Raw genomic sequence first — 19,046 nt, forward strand, 5'->3', positions numbered from 1 at the left:
GGTGTTGTGCTCTATAATGTGTCTAATGAGTGACAAGTAGAGGGGAACAATGACCCCTTTTTTCATGGATGAGAAACCTTTTGTAATGAGGTGTGCCACGTAGAAGGATTTCCTGACTATTATGGTTATGTGATTATCAATGGAGAGACTACTATCCACCTGTGTCCCAAGGTCTCTTATCACACTTTCGGTGTTTAATAGACTACCACCTATGTGGTAGCTCATGGGTACAGAGTTTTTACCATAGGGGATGACAATGCACTTTTTGGCATTGAGCTTGAGGCCATGGCTTTGACACAAGGCATCTTTCTCAGTGAGGCCCTTTTGTAGGATGTCCACATCATTAGGAGTTTCAATTATGGCTCCTAGTTTGCAGTCATCTGTGAACTGCATTAGCCAAAGACCTTTTGTGTTAGCCTGTACTTCAGAAAAGTAGATACCAAACAAGAGAGGACCCAGGACTGAACCCTGTGGTACTCCACATGTCACTGGTCTGAAGTCGGATTTGGAGTCTGCTTTCACAGTGTGGGTTCTGTCAGTGAGCCATTTGGCAACCCATCATGTGACATAGGGATTTATACCTAGTTTAGTGAGTTTATCTATAATTCCAGAGTGGGGGATGGTGTTAAAAGCCTTGGTGAGATCTAGATAGGCTGTGTGAACCACCTTACCCTCGTCTATGGCTTTGGTGACTGCCTCAAAAAAGTCTATCAGGTTTAGGAGACATGATTTGCCTTTTACAAACCCGAACTGGGTGGGGTCCAGAGTTTGGAGATTACCAATGTCTTTGTTTACAATTTCCATGATGATACGTTCCATGGCCTTGCAGACAAGGCTCGTTAGGCTAATGAGGTGGTAGTTCCCAGGGTACATGGCAGCTCCCCCTTTGTGGAGTGGGATAAGCGTTGCCGTGCGCCATTCAGTGAGCACAAAGCCTGAGGTGATGCTATGATTGAACAAGGTGCTTAGGTGGGGTGCCAGTTCATTCTGTAGTTCATGTAGATCACAGCCTGGGATGTTGTCAGGTCCCGTGGATGCTGTGTTCTTGGCTTTGGAGAGTGTGGTTTTTACTGTGCAGCCATGATTACAGGAACTTTGCATTCTTACGGTATAGAGAGGGTCTTTAGGGGGTGAGAGGGGGATAAATTTAGCACTGAACCTATCTGCCAGAATGTTGGCAATATCAGTTGGTTCTGTATATTTAGTGCCATTGTAACTCAGAGCAGATCTGAGTGTTACCATTGAGATTCTTGACATAGCTATAGAATGCTTTGCGGTTGTCTTTAGAATCAGTGGCCATATTGTTTTCATAACTAGCTTTGGAGGATTTTATGAGGGATCTGTGCTTCTTACTGAGGTTGACCAGGGAGTTCCTCCAATCATGGGATTTTACTCTTTTTTGCAACAGTTTCTTTCCTCTGTTGTAGAGTTTGTTTATGGCAGGGGACCACCAGATCAACAATAAAACATAAACAAATGCAAATAAAACTTAGTAAGGAATAATTTAGAAGACTAAAATTAATACCAAAAACAATGCCGACATCTAGGAACAAAGTCCAAGCTATGTCATAACTTACAGTTTTGGAGTGATTGGTTGGCCCCAAAAGGTGTTGGATAGGTTGGACAGGAAAACAAATAGGATCCTTCATGCACATCAAATGAGTTATAAAAATCAATGCATACCAGGACTATATATTGCCCATTCTGAAGGAGTGATGGGCCTTGTTGAAATTGATTACATGTCTAGATCTACACTCATGGGACTACATACATATCTGCTGACCTTGCAGATCCAAATGTAGTGAAAGTTTTGAAACATGAGGAGAATGTCTAGGATGACTTCTTTGCTTAGTTTAGCAGAAGCATATCAGCATCAGTGAGAATGGAAATCAAACCAGAAGTAGATAAAAATCAGGCAGCAACTGGATGTGCAAAAAAAAGAAAAAGAAAAAGAAAGAATATAAGGTGAAGGACCACATGAGAAGGCAAGAAATGTGGAAAATGTACAAATATAGTTGCAAGTATAGAAAACTCGTATAACAACCTCATGCTGATCAGGATTTAATACAGGAATGATTAAGGAGAGCTGAATTTAAGCCAAAAGATGAACGGTTAATATTGGCGGCCCAAGATAATGGACTACATCCACATTGGTTTACAAAGACCATTAAACATGTGGGAAAAACAGACAAATGTATGTTTTGTAAAAGAGAATTGGAAACAGTCTCACATCTTGTTGCTGGTTGTGACATACTAATGGCTGAAGGACTGTATACTGAAAGGCATAATAACATGGCAAGACTGTTGCATTGGGAATTGTGCAAACATTATAATATTGAGGTAGCTGAAAAAAACACTGGGTACGTGAGCCATAAAGCATTATAGAAAATTATGACATTTATATAACATGCGATATGTCTTCATTATTCAATGTAGATTAACAGCACCTAACCTGTAAATGTGTCATGTATTCTACTCTGAACATTTGTCGCTCTTGTTCATTATTTTGTTGTTCTGTATGACTTTTAAGTACAGGCACAAAAATGAAGAGTATTTGGAAAGATAATCCCCAGGATTCACTAATCCTCGTGTAAGACTAAATTAGTCTTACACGGAAACTGCAGCCTAAGTGTAAGACGTCAGCACGCCATGCATATTCATGAGGGCGCACTGCCTCAACTCTAAGGCTAACACAGAGCGTGCACGAGTGCAGGGGGCGTGTCAGACTGCCGAACAGTCCAAAAATCCACGGCCCTGCAAGTCTCTCAATTGGGAAATGTCAACTGACATGAGCGAGTCCGCTCAAATGTGTACATACCCAACACTACACTCCCCCACATTCTAAACCCCTGTACAATTATAAAATGCAAAACTTTTAATTTTTTTTTATTATTCCCGATATAGCTGCCCATATTTGTGCGTGTTTGTGCGGGTTTGCCGATTGCTTAGCTACAGTTAGCAGTTTAGACATCGAAGAGGATAAAAAGAAACTTATATGCAAATTAAGCCAAATAGCAATAGCGTAGTGGTACAGCCTTCGCACAAAGAGGAGGCATTTCTGGTTCGAGTCCCACCACTCCCCTTTCTATTTTCTGTTGGAAATCTGTATATAAAAATAATTCCTGACATTTATCTTTTAAATTTTAGTAAAAAGCATTGAAATGGCCTATGTAGTAGTGAACAATATTATTTTATATATATATATATATATATATATATATATATATATATATATATATATATGTATATAAGAAGGTGAAATGGTTATGCATACTGATGAATGCATAAGTAACGTATCTTAAGCAATGTGAAGCACTGCTAAGCAAAGTTTACCAGTATTAAGTACATTTAAGTATAATTGCTCATAGCTTAGCACTGCTTTAACTAGCGCAATGGCTTTGCACGTAGCTGCTCATCGCGCCAACTAGAGCAAACAAAACATGTCTGCATGTAGCTGCACACCGCGCTAACTAGTGCAATGTCAGGCAATGTCGAGCAACATACAGCACCGTAGAGCAACGTTGGGCAAAGTTGAGCAAAGTCAGCTAAACACAGTCTGGCCAGTAGTAAAATAAAAAGCAATGACAGGCCTCAAACCCGGGATACTGTGCACCATAATCACAGTACTAAACCACTAAGCCATGACAGCTTTTCATATGCATGCACTTTCAACACACACATACATATCAATGGAAGTTTACCCATTGCTAAGTAGGTGTGCTTTCAGCTGAGATTTTTCAAAACCGGCCAATCACAAATAAGTGCGGGGAAATGAGGCATATCTAAGCTCCATAGTTGGGAATACTTGCCATAACTGGTTGTAGCTCCCATCTGCAGTCAGCATGGCCGGTGTTGGAAAGGGCTCTCGATTTTGAGCACAACGTTGGGGCATTGGGGAGTCAAAAGTAAGGTTTGGCTCCTCGTCCATCATCATGATGAGAGACTCCTGCAGGGCCAGTTCGAGGGCACCGAATACTAAGCGGAAGCCTGGAACCATCTAGGTCATGATCTCACCAGTGCCACAGGCGTCACTCAGACTGGTGAGCAGGTCAGACACCACTACTCAGACCAGAAGAGACACAAAGCAGACTGACTGAACCAGTGGATAGAGGAGGCCCGTGGGATGGAAAATGCCCCTCTACTGAGTAGGTAGCCATGGAATGAAGTATGTAAGAATTGCTATTGTAGTCTATATTATGGATAGGTATGTCTCAATATCACTTCATTTACTTCACAGCTGCAGGTGTCCGTGCTGCGAATCAGCAAGCCTATGCAGATAGGCTGCTAAGGCTGCGCCACCAGGCAGGTTAGTAATTATTCTGCATGTATTGTCATATAAAATAAGTGAGAGAGCCTGAAAAAAAGTGTTGTAGCCCAATAATAAAGGTATAATAAGTCTTGAATAATTTCTCTGCATGTACTGTTATACAAAATAAGTGTGAGAGCCTGAAAAAGAGTGTTGTAACCCATTAATAAAGGTATAATAAATCTTGAATAATTTCTCTGCATGTACTGTTATATAAAATAAGTGAGAGAGCCTGAAAAAGAGTATTGTAACCCATTAATAAAGGTATAATAAATCTTGAATAATTTCTCTGCATGTACTGTTATATAAAATAAGTGAGAGAGCCTGAAAAAGAGTATTGTAGCCATTAATAAAGGTATAATAAGTCTTGAATAAGTCTTCTGGATGCACTGTTATATCAATAAATGAGAGAGCCTCTAGAAAAGTGTGTTATGTAATTAATAAAGGTATAATTCCTGGAGTGTGTCCGTGTCACTTTCTTTGATATGTTGTTGTACTCTTGCATTATAGAAATAGTACTGTTGTATTAAGCGCTGTCAACCCACACTTTGGTAGGCCCATATAAAGTGGATGAAGGGAGTGCCAGTAGCTGTTAAGCATATATACAGTCCACAACTGCTGGTTCATGCCCAGCATGTACAGGTTTATCTGGCATGTGAGTAGCTTGGTATTGTGTTCCCCAGAAATGTCATTGTGCTGATAGAAATGTAGGGAGCTGTTAACATATAACTGATGATTTCACCTAAACATATCTATATAAGTATAGGAAAGTAGAGCTGTCAGTATACCATCTCAGCAGTAATGTGTCTGAGCAACTCACAAAATGTGTAGCAGTAACATCGCATCCTGGACAGTTTGTATGTCAGATACAGCCCATGTATGTAAAGATCTAGCAAAACCCATTTCCCAATTTAAGGACAATTGGGTAGTGTAATAATACATGTAGGGGACATATAACTGCAGTTAATAGGAATGTAGTGTAAACTAGAAGGATATATGAGTTGTTAATGGAGCTATCGTTTTCCACCCTACTGTATGTGCATACAAAATACAATTCCACACCTCAATCTGTATGTCTAATCTCAAAACATTTGTTGGGACATATGTCCTATTGGTTTATAAATATCTGCATTTATTTTGATGCATGTGCCCTGTTCAAATACCACAATATTGGTGGCCTGTTGCCATCAATTAAACCTGCATGCTGTTGTAATGTCCACTGTTGTTCTATATATGCATGTGACATGCTTGCTGTTCAACTGTTGGAACTCTGGTGTGTTGGGTTAATGGGAATACTTCTGCATGCTGTTATAACTAATTGGGAATGCTGTTGACTGTTACAAACCATATTTTCATTAAATCCTCCTAAACATAGAATGTATGGGAAGGCCGGTCCCAGCAGACTCACCTGTCCCACCTCAGCTGGCGATGGCACCTGGCACCAGCAGGTCCGGTGCCGAGCCTGGGACCTCCTCCTCCGTTGGCCCTGTGCCACCTTCAGGTGGAAGCACTGCAGGGGATGGGGCTTGTCCCCCCCCATGCAAGCGTGGGCAGAGGAGGGCCACCTAACACCCTCCGAATGGTCCGGGCTGTGGTGCGTAGGGAGATCGAGCGTTCTGTCACTGATCCTCTATGCCAGCTTGAGGCATGAGTGACACGACTCACAGGTGAGCCTGCCCCTCCAACGCAGCCCCCAGCACAGCCACCATCTGGGCTGTGAAGGTGCAGTGGTGACTGCCCATGGGTGGGGATCTCAGTTCCACTGTTGCCATCTGTGGGCTCATAGGCTTGCGATTTCCAAACATCCTTCCCCATCAATGGTGTTCACCCACCACAAGTGTCATATTCTGCCCCTGTATGTGTCTTGTTTGTCTTGTCTGTTTACCTCCCCAACCTACCTCTCCAAATATACCTACTTCCACTACCCTACATTCAACTCTCACCTGACAAAAAAAAAAAAAAAAGGGCAATCTGCTCCCAAAAAAAAGTTACGCCCCATACATAGCTGCCCATTTTGCACACATGTCCGCTGGACACATAAACTGATATTTAATTGGCAGTACAACATACTTTGTTGTCCTCACACCTCTCTTAGGGGTGGAAGGTTTCATATTTCCCTCAAAAATTATTGCATATGCACAGCTGTTGCTGTAAAAGAAATGTGCAGCTATGGTCCTTCCCTACAGCCGTCCTGCACATGCCGAGCTGTTCTCCCTACATTCTTTCCCTCTTTCCTATCTCCCCATTTTCTTTTCTTTCAAAGAAATGAGCATGAGGGTTAGCTGGAGTAAGCACTTTTAAGCAGTAATTAGCGTGTTTGCACGAGTGTGCGCTTGTGTGCACTTAGCTTAGTATTGCTAAGCTTTGCGCAAACACGCGCAAACCCGCTTACAACTGCTTAAAAGTGCCTTAGTCACCCTGCATGTGAGGGCCCTTGTTCTGCTCAGCAGCAAAATAAGACACCTCTGTCAGTCTCGAACCTTGGACACACTAGACTGCATGAAGTACCACTACTCACAGTAGATATACAGCAGATTGTTGCTGAAATAGATATATAATGCATCAGAATGAGTGAATGTAAAGGAAAGATAGGAATGCCATAACACAAAACCTGTTCTGTGGAACTTTACCAGCAGTTGTTGTGGAATTGCATTACATGACTGTGATAAGAGAACCAGACATTCTAACAGGAAATAATGTTACAGCAGCACGTTACAACCCCCCACACAGTATCATAGCAGGACAAACAGTGGCATATCTGATTAGGGCAGAGGACATACATCCCAACTGTGACTATATTTCAGGGATGTCCCTAATTTTGAAACATATGTTAGCTGTGTCCCTCTGAATCCCCTGAAAAGTACTGACGCTAGGCAGAAAGGTGGGGTATTACACCTAATGAATAATGACAATATGTAGGAGTTAGACACCGCTTGTACTTCAGAAAAGGTGTAGTAATCCATATGCACTCGTTCTCTCGAAGTCTCCACTTACTGTCTCTAATATTTTGAAGGTTTACCTCACTTTTACCTACCTTTACTTCACTCTGTTCAAATATGTACCTGAGTGTTTCAGAGGCCTGGCTGAGGCAGAAACACACAGGCATATCAGCTTTTCTGCTGTTACACACTGTGCAAATAGCTTTGGAAGGAGTTCCACAACCATACCCTTATGTAGGAGTACAACACTGAAATCCCAAAGGATGTAGCCATGTACTGGTAGCAAACGACTGTAACAATGCCATTCTACCAGTGCTGAAAAGACCTGTGCATTGTACAGACAGAGAATAACAGCCTAACATCTGGCTACCATCTAGATAAGTCCACAGTTGGGAGCTATGCAGACAGACTACTTGCCTTGCTAAACTAACAGGTACACAGCAACCCTTTAAGTCCAGCAAGATAACATTCACACAATAATACATAATGTTCTCTGTATGTCTGCATCCCCACCCAAATGTACAATATACCTGTGTGTTCAGGGTCTACCAAGGATGTAGGTAGGCATACTCAGTACTGGAATTGTCCAGTTTTCTTGAGCAACCTGTGCTAATGTCAACAATAAAAAAACCACAAACTGTACAGAAGTGAGTACATTAATATTCACAGTATAGCAGTTCACAAACAGTTCATGGTGCCAAATGAATACATCTTAATAACTACTTTTGTATGGCAGTTAATTGTATAAGTAGAAAAGAAACTACATACTCCCATGTATCTTGTGTTAGCATTTGTAGGGGTGAGTACAATTCTACCTGACAACTGTGTACTAGAAGTGGCAACATTCTGGTCTGATTGCAACATTAAAATCACTGGCTACACCCCTAGCTTCAGATATAAGAACTATACCAACCTTCTGACTTAAACAATGGTGTCCACAGCAAACAGGCATGGGCCCCACTTTGGAAAGCTAAAAGGGCTACCTGACTTAGCAATTTATAGCATTGGGTTGCTATGACAGTGAGTACTGCAATTACCACACAGCAGGCTGCATGCAATTACCAGATGGTGGCCAACAACTGGTGCAGAGGCCATCACATGCACATGTGCAGATACCTATAAAAGCAGGCTGTACTTGCTGCCCACACACGCAATCATTCCATTGCAGATATTGAGAGAGAGACAGAGACAGAGAGAGAGAGAGAGACAGACACACACCACGTCAACAGCAACAGAAAAAAAAGACACAGGGAACGTAATACTACCAGCACATACAAAGGAAAGGTATGTAACAGATATGTATTTACTGGCATGTATTAAATGTTTTTGGAGAGTACTCTACATACTTAGAAACATCCATATGTGGCAGCAGTACGGATCTATGCACAGATGCCCTGCATAACTACTGCCATGGACAAATCAGTGTGTAGCTGTGTGCAGTGGGACATAACTGTGACATATGTAGCTCAGCATTAAATGTCAAACATCTGATCCATGTTATATGTGTTCTGTACAGTAGTGTGGACAATGGCTGTTTGGGGAAGTAGCGCATACAGCTATATAAACATGGATGTGACAGAGTAACACATGCATGATAGTCAAATTAACGTGTAGCTTAGCATTGGCAACTGCTGTACCAGGCTAGTATGCTAATCTAGCATTTGCAGCTATATATACACCCTTTAATATTACTGTGTGCTCACATGTGACACCTGTTCATGTTGCAGCAAGGCCCAACAGGTCTACCATGAGGTCTAGGGACTTACAACAGTGTGGACATTGTGTGTGTATGGCACACACATACGGAGAGATATATCTGTGTCAGATATATTAGCATCTGTACATAGAGCAAGGGACATACTGCAACTGTTTGTGAAGGGTGGACATATATATGTTGGTGAATGTTGTTATGTGCATATTTGTATGTAGGTTGTAGTGTGTGGCAAACAAGACAGCATACAGTGCTGGTACATGACGTGGTGGTTAAACGCTGTGGGTGTGATTTGTTAGGTTTGCAGTGTTGCAGCCAGTGAGGCCTGCTAAAGCTACATGGGTTGAGAACACCTTCAATGCATTTCACACAAGACTGTGCAATATTATTACATAACTGTATACCTCACAATCTTCGCATAATTGATATTCCCACCATGAAAGGTGGACTGTATATGTTCCTATATGTATATCTATATGTACACCAATGGATGTCTACATGTATGTGTATATATCTATCTATATAAATATATATATATATATATATATATATATATATATATATATATATAGAGAGAGAGAGAGAGAGAGACAGTCATATTTACTGCGACAGATGCCTGGTGACAAAGCCATGGCCTCAAGCTCAATGTCGAAAATGCATTGGCATCCCTTTTGGTAAAAACTCTGTACCCATGAACTACCACATAGGTGGTAGTCTACTTAACACCGAAAGTGTGATAAGAGACCATGGGACACAGGTGGACAGTAGTCTCTCCTTTGATCATCACAGTGCCACACTAGTCATGCAATCTGTCTACGTGGCACACCTCATCACAAAAGGTGTGTCATCCAGGGAAAAAGAGGTCAGTGTTCCCCTCTACTCATCACTCATAAAATCCATTATAGAGTACAATGCCCCTTTTGGTATGTACCTCACAAGACAGCTACAGCAACTGGAAAGGCCACAGACATACCTCACAAAGAGTATTACTGGCTTCAAACAGATGCCCTATGCAGACCGTCTCACAAAACTACAGCTAGACTGTGTCGCATACCGCCTACCCAGAGGTGACCTCTGCCTAACATACAAAGCTATGTCAAACCCAGAGCTGTTGGACATGCTCCACCTAAACAGATCATAATCCCTACGAGCTACATACTCTAGGGACTTAAACCTTGTCACCTCAATAAACAGAACATGCTGGAGGGATAGATTCCTATCTCAGAGACATCCCATACTCTGGAACAAACTACCTATCAATAGCAAACAAAGCTCCTCATTAGCACTCGTCATGAATAATCCTGATGATTGGATGGGAGATAGGAAATACACCCTGGGAATCACCTCTGTGGCTCTGCTTGACAGGGGCACAAGAAATTACATTACTTGGGTGTCAAAGGCCAGGGTACCATCTGGCTAGGCTTCTATAGGCCCTAGGGCCAATAGCCTATTACCTACCTATGACCCGATAAACACCTACATGTACTTGTTGCAATAATTGCTATGTGAGATTGACTTTGTGTGATGGTGAATTTGCTGGTGAATGTGTCAAAGTTGTGTATATGTGAGATAGCTTAGTGGGAAACTGTTTCTCTCATGGTATTTTGTGTCCTAGCTCTGATCCCAGCAAAAGATGTGTATGCTATTGCTAGGCAGAAAAAGCAGTATGGCATATGGTCTGACGTAGTCCCTTGGTGTTAACTGGGGTGTGCCATTGTACGCTAAAGCAGTACATGTATGCTTATTGATTGGTACTGCAGGTGAATCCAAATCCTGTATGAACTGTAGTACTACCTGAAGCTGTAGGCCTAAACAGCACAGTATGGTGTATGTCCACATTGCTTGGAATCACTGTTTTGTGTGTTCCCTGTAGTCCGCACAGATTACATACCTCAGGCATAAGGTTTTGTAGGTACTGACACACAGTACTGTATGGTACACAGGTAAAGCTCATCTGGGTTGCCATACCTTTGTGTCTTGTATGTATGTCTGATGTGTGTGTGGGTATGCCTGTAACATGCCCTCGGTCATATGTGTGTTACAGAATATAAATGCGTATCTAGCAACATGTATAGTCTAGTACAGCAGTATGCCACCTATATTCATGAATGTGCACATATGTTAGGCAGGGGTTTGCCATCAACAACTAGTGTGGTATACTGGTAATACTGTAACTAGACTTTACAATCATTGCAATGGATGACATATTTCTTTATGCATTAGCTTGATATATACCTCCTGTGGCTAGGTGGTGCATTGTGTCGCATACAGTGTGCCATGTACTGTTGTATAGTCTTACATACTGGTTTCTCTTTGTTGCTGTGCAGAACATGGTTTAATATATAGAGAGTGCCAGGCACTGTCAGGCAGTTGTGGGTTGAGCACTGATATGTGGTATTGAAAGTGTGTATCCTCTGACAGCCAATAGGTTGCTATATATGGCAGTTCAGTGATATCTGTACTGTAGAATAAGTGTGCCACATGACTTGCTCACACATATTGTTTCATTGTCTTCCAGGGTCATGGCCCACCATTGCAACCCAACCTATAGTCCTGCTGAGGATGAAATAATAACAACCAGTCTGGTTCAGCACTACTGCTTTTCTCAAGAACCAGCCAGGACCAGCATGAGCGGACTGCACTGTGGCAAGATGTTGTCCATAGGGTAAATGACATAGGCATGCATTACTGGACAGATGAGCAGGTACGCCATCACTGCAGTAATTTACTTAGACATGTCCAGCAGTGTGCGTCTGATGTCCGTAGACAACAGCTTGCCACAGGTGGTGGGGTTGCCATCCACCCCCCCCCACCAGAGTGGAGGAGCTGCTCCTGAGCCTGGTGGCTCCTGGCCAACAACAACAACAGCAGACATGTATCATCATGGAAGCCGGAGCCACCCAGCAAGTTCATACGGAGCGTGCAGGTAACATGGCATATCTGTAGACTACTGTTACCTCTATTGGTAGATCATGCATATGAGATGTGTACTGTGTAGTTAGAAGATGTGGAGCCCGGTGCTGTGCAATACTGATAATTTAGAACATAATCTGTAGGCCTGTGACTGTCAACCGTTGTACTACTGTAAGACTGCAAATCCACAGTAGCAATGCCACAGTTGTTGCCACTGACAAACTGTCTCATATCCTTGTAGGTCCCTCTGGTGTGACAGCAAGGCAACAGACCCATGCTGGTGAGTGTGTTCTACATTTAATATTGCAAATAAAATGTGCATATCATAGGTGAGGTGTAGGCCATATACACATTTAACACACCTACGCATAATGCATGCTGTGCATGTTTGCTGTGAGACTATGCACATCTCAGTAACGTGAGTAGCTGCCTCAAACATATGCAATACACAGAACATCCCAAACAATTGTGGCTACACTGTAGTGGACATTGGATAGGCAGAGTCGATACACAGGCACACAACATACACAAGTTTGTTATATGCAGTACATGTTAATATGCTACACATGGCGTATTCAGAAACCCACTGTAAGGTCACACTCCAATATCCCAAATGTCATCCACACAGCACACATAATATACCTGAGGGGTAGAGGCCTATCATGGGGTGGTGAGACACTCTTCAACACACAACACATTCATGTTAGGCAATGCTCCCTATTGGGCACCTTACAAACCCATATAACAACTGGCTGTGAAATGGTGAATGTAGCCATGGTACTGCAGTTCAGGTACAGCATGATAGGTGCCAGTCTGGCACACATTAGTAGCCTTGAGTGACCACATGATGCTGCATGATGATGGCTCATGGTACTACACCCCATCCAGTTACAGTAACCACAGTACTACACGTAGTATTCATTGCTATACACCTCAGTGTTGTGTGTGTGCAAACATATGCACCTATACACAATATGCATAGCAATCACCATTTGCACAAAGTGACACATATATGTCTTGTAATGCTATTGAGTGCATAGGTCACATGACACACATTGGGTATGTGTGATGTTTAATGTTGCAGCTGTGTTGTAGCATGCCATGTCATGGCTGGCACTGGCATGTCCACAATATGTTCTACACTCACCATAACCACTGTACAATGGCTATGTTGAGCAATGGTAATCCATCAGGTATAGATGCACTACTCATCCTGTGTGTATACATAGCATGCATGAGCTAAACCTGTGTCCACAATTATCTGCTAAAGACACAGACGCTCTAATCAGACATGGATATCTATGTGACACACAGATACACATCCAGCCATGGTATGTATACCTGTGAGTGATGGTGCACAGGACAGTGAAGAACTTTTAATACTTGCACAGCAATGTTGTGTCCATGTACACATTGCATTCCAGGGTGAGGCCAATCACTGAACAACAACACACATGCATCAAAGCCATGTATACTGTTATTAGCAAGGACTGTCTACACTTGCACTGCATGCTGTTGAACAACACATGTCCTGCATGCTGACACGTGTGATATGACTGTTTGGCTTGTGATACTGTACCCCACCATCAACCTCTATTCAGTATGTTCTGGATTGCTGGTGGTGGTGTGCGTGTGTGTGTGTGTGTGTGTGTGTGTGTGTGTGTGTGTGCCTGCTTTAGTGAGGAGTGTATTTGTGTGCATGTGTTAATGTGTGCATGTGTGCACGTGTGTACGTGTACACGTTTGCATGTGTTCATGTGTTCGTGTGTGCATGTGTGCATGTGCTCATGTGTGCATGTGTTCATGTGATCATGTGTTCATGTGTGCATGTGTGCATGTGTTCTGACATCATGTACAAGTCGTAAAGTGTGTTTCCTGTCTTCCTCTCACAGGTGCTGAGGTTGGGCTGGTACACTGCAGCAGGGAACCTGATGTCACTGACACAAATAGTGATAATGAGGATAGGTGTGTTGAGGCACAGGCATGTTTGCCAGGGTCTGTCATTGAGCCACCAATTGACAGTACACAAGTGTCCACCCCATCCATGCACACAGTCATACTGCCAATACATCCATCACAAATGCCCTTAGCTGAGGGACAGTGTACAGTCAGCATTGGCCAAGACAGTGTGGTATCTATGGCATATGCATCCCGACACAGCAGCCATACCCAGATGTCTGGAATGATACCACATAGGCAGATGTCCAGGGGTTCTCATCGGAGCACTGCTGGTCATCATGCCCCTGGCAGATGTGCCACAGGTCTTACAACCTCACACATGTTCCAGGCTGTCATGGAGGCACAGGCACATATGTAACGGTACACCAGACAGGGACTAAGGGCACAGAGGGCACATAACATGGCTTTAAATAACAGTATCCATGACCTAGCAGGTGCCATCTGTAATTACACTGAGGTCACTGATAGACGTTGGGGTGCGACATTAGATGTCCTCCGCAATGTCATGTCTATGTGTCAGGACAGTGCAGGATGGCTGAGACGTCGACGTGGACCTATGCCAGCAACATCAGCTGCTGGCAGTAGCTGCTGATGTCCCTCAAGTCACAGCCACTCCCGTAGTGCCAGTAATAGCCCCAGCAATGTTGGGGGCGGGTTGTCCATAGACCATCCTAGAAGACCACGTGCACATGGCTCTGGCCAGTCCCAGCAGGGACCTGGGTCCAGTGTACATATGTCTACCTCTGAGGATAGTACCCAGTCTGGATTAGTACCTGATACTGTCAGTAGCACCCCTGCCAGGCACAGGTTCCGTATCCATGGCCAGAGATGGTGATCTGTAAAGCCTGGCAGGTACAGTCTGTGCCTGTCCCACAAATCCCCGTATATGGCAGCCACATGGTGGAACTGTGTGCATGTAGACACACACACACATAAACCAGACACCTAGGGCTAACACATACCCGCACACATTACATCAACATTGCCCCTTAGCAGTACTCTTGGCCCTCACACACACACACACACACACGCACACACACACACACACACACACACACACACACACACACACACACACACACACACACACACATACATGTCAATTGTATGGCTCAATGTAGGCCTCTGGCAAACCAACAGCACACCCCGTGCATATGATGAAACCTGTTCCACCTCCTGTCATCTGTAACATTGATGCAGGAACAGGCTAACATGGTGCCGATGCACAGGGTGACTTTATAGCAGTTTAGCAATGTTAGCATGTTGTCAGCAGTAAAGTGTAATGATATCCTTGAAGGTATAGCTGAGCAGGCATGATGCATTAAAGCTATGATTGTGAATGTAGTATTGTTTACACCAGTGTTAATTCCAATTGTGTATTGCCCGCCCACGTGCCACTTGGTTGATGTGAGTAGTATTGGCAGAATGTGTTAGTGGACAGTACGTGTGGGATGTGTGCAGCACAGATTTGCAGGTGTACATTTGTGAACATGGTGGAGGTGCACTGTCTGCATGTACGTGCATAGTGGACACATGGGCAGGGTGACATGCCCTGTATTACACAATGTTAACACTCCATAGTTTCTATTGGTGGCCAGTATGCATTGTACTACACACATTTTGGAACTTGGGTACACATGTGTGTATGACATGGTTTGACACTGTGCGGTGGGTGATACTGTTACTATCTGTCACTGGTTTGCATTCTGGTAGTATACATAACCTCAACAGCCTGACCATAAACAATTGTTAGATGATGTCTTGACAACTGACACACAGATGTAGGACACACAGTAACATTTGGATCCTTCAGGTACTTACTATGCCAGTAACCAGTGGCATTCACCTGCACCCATTCCTGGGACCTCTCCTGTTTGGCATATAGCTATCTTAGGTATAAGCAAACATAGTAGGGATATGTCCGTCCCCGTCTGGAAATGCATACTGTGACCTATAATGCATTCTCCACATGACACACACATCCTCCACAAGGGTATCATACAGACAGATACCTGTTGTCAAACCCATGCTGTAAAGCAATAAGCCAACTAAAGCATAGTCATCCACCTTTACAATGCATAGTATCCCCACAGTACCACATAGGTAGTAGCCCCCAACATGTTGAACAGGTACCGATGTGTACATACAGCCAAGTGTTACATCATCTCTCCTTTGGGAATCACATTTCCAAAGGTATTTTGAAATCCCTTGGTGGATCACATAAGCAATAAGCGGTCTGCATGCATATCTACAAAGGTTGTTGTACACCTATAATGAATAGCCATCATTGACAGACTTTGCTGCATTTGAACAGGTCTGAAATATACCTCAGGCATAAACCCTCACTCACACTATTCAATAGAAACCGTAATGAGTGTGTGTGACACGGATGACCTAGGCCAGGGATCACTGCAGTGGCTGGGCTTGTCACAAGCATACAGATTTGACCTAAGGTCTGGAAAGCGGCAGCACACTCTGGCAAAGATAACAGATGCGTTCATGGAAAAAGCAGGGTTCCCACCTATGAAATAATTGAGGTCACATGTACGTATGTGTATTTGCCACACAGCTACCTGACATGTGCAATGCACATACTGTTGTCATAGTGATATGTCATACAGTAGTAAAAGCAAAACCCACACCACATTGACCAACAGTGTCACACACACACACATACTCACCAAGTGCAGGATTCAAACCCCTACCTAACTACTTTATGATAATAGAGCAGTACACATTAACACAACGTGCTATACACATTAGTGGAAATTTTCCTTTCCACAGGTATATTTGTAGGATGGTGACATCATCAGACTTGACAAAGATAAGTATACCACTTTTAAGGTGCTTTAGTAGTCTCCAAAAAAGGTTGCTCTTCTCCAAGGAGATACACACAAAATTATCAAATGCAGGATTCAAACCCTTACCTTACTACTTTATGATACTAGAAGAGTATGTATTAACATGACACACTATGCACATTACTGGGAGTTCTCTTTTCCACAGGTATATTTGTAGGATGGTGACATCATCAGACTTGACAAAGATAAGTATACCACTTTTAAGGTGTTTTAGTAGTCTCCCAAAAGGTTGCTCCTCTCCGAGGAAATACACACACACTTGTCAAGTGCAGAAATCAAACCACTTCCTAAGTGCTTTATGATATTAGAGGAGTATGCATTAATATGACACGCTATACATATTACTGGGTGTTCTCTTTCCACAGGTATATTTGTAAGATGGTGACATCATCAGACTTGACAGTGATACGTATACCACTTTTAAGGTGTTTTAGTAGTCTCCAAAAAGGTTGTTCCTCTCCAAGGAAATAGACACAAACACACACACTTGTCAAGCGCAGGATTTAAACCCCTACCTAACTACTTTATGATATAAGTACGCATTAACACGACACGCTAGACACATTACTGGGAGTTCTCATTTCCACAGGTATATTTGTAGGATGGTGACATCATCAGACTAGACAAAGTGGGTTACATTAGGTGACATTAGGTGGGCTACATAAAAGGAATTTCTAAACACTTTGGCCATGTGATCAGCAAAGGAGAGTTTACTATCTACCTGGGTCCCCAGGGCCATAATTACTTTCTCCGTACATACTGGATTACCACCTATGTGGTAATTTGTGTGCACTTTGTTTTATCCAAAGGGGATGACTATGCATTCTTTGGCATTCTGCTTGAGGGCATTGTTTTGACACCAGGTATCTGTCTCTGTAAGACCTTTCTGGAGGATGTCTGTGTCAGCCGTAGAGTCGATTATGGACCACAGTTAGCAGTCATCTGCAAACTTGTTCAGCCATACTCCTCCCATGCTTGCCTGTGCCTCTGAGCAGTATCTACTGAACAGGTGGGGTCCCAGGACCAAGACCTGTGGGATGCCATTTGTGACTGGTTTAGAGTTGGACATGGCACCCGCAACTCTGAACATGTGTGTTTGATCTGTGAGCCAGTTGGCCACCCATCCTGTGACATAGCTGTTAATGTTCAAGCTGGTAAGCTTGTCCATGATGACAGAGTGGGGAATGGTGTTGAAAGGCCTTAGTGAGGTCCAGATGGGCTGTGTGGACTACTTTCACCTCTATCTATGCCTTGGTAACTGTTTCAAATAAGTCAACTAGGTTTAGGAGGCAGGATCTACCTTTAACAAAGCCAAGTTGGATAGGGTCCAGTGTCTGGAGGTTCCCAATGTCTCTGTTTATGGGTTCCATGATAATTTGCTCCAGAGCTTTGCAGACCAGGATGAGTAGGCCTATAGGGCAAAGGTTTCCAGGTTCTGTTGTGGCACCCCCTTTGTGGAGCTGGATGACTGTTGCTCTATGCCATTCTTTGGGTACATAGCCTGTGGTAAGGTTGAGTGTGGACAGTGAATGTAGGTGAGGGTGTAGTTCCTTTTGGAGCTGGTGTAAGACGTAGCCTGGGACACCATCCAGTCCCATTGATGCTGTGTTCTTAGCTTTGGAGAGGGCTGTTTTTACCTGCACGTCCATGAAGTCTGGGGCACTGCATTCTTCTGGGATGGACACAGGCCCTTTTGGGGGGTGATGGGGGGAGTTTGTACTGAACTTGTCCCCCAGGATGTGGGCAATGTAAGTTGGTTCAGTGTATTTCTTGCCATTTTGCAGTAGCTGACAGCATATTTGGAAGTTGCCACCTAAATGTTTGGTATAGCTAATAAAGGCTTTGTGGTTGTTATTCTTACATTCCTTGGCAATTTGTCTTTAGAAACTGGCCTTGGATTATTTTATGAGCGATCATTGTTTCTTCCTAATAATGATCAGTGATGCCTTTCCTTTTGTGAAGTTTGCTCTATCATGTGCTCGTTTCCTCCTTCTGTTGTATAGCTTATTTATGGGCGATGACCACCAGATTGGTTTCTTATTTTTGGAGGAGTGCATCTTGGTTTTATTTGGGATGTCTCAATCCATGCATCCCTGTAGATGCTCATATAATGCACTTGTAAATGATTTGGCAGATTGTATAGCATTATTCTATAGCAAGGGGGCTTTGGAACCTTCCACTTTGGTCTTGGAAAGTGTGCAGTTTGCTTTTGAAAATGTCTTCACAGTGGTTTCCTTGACTGGGGGGGTGGGGGAGGTGGGATGTGGATGTCCAGTGTGATTACTTTATGATCTGATATTACCAGCTAGGGGTTTATCTCTGTTGTGGAACACTGGTACCCTATGTTGGTGATGATC

Source organism: Protopterus annectens, chromosome 2.part2 (assembly GCF_019279795.1).
Source record: "Protopterus annectens isolate FY-2018-M chromosome 2.part2, PAN1.0, whole genome shotgun sequence".
Classification (NCBI taxonomy): domain Eukaryota; kingdom Metazoa; phylum Chordata; order Ceratodontiformes; family Protopteridae; genus Protopterus; species Protopterus annectens.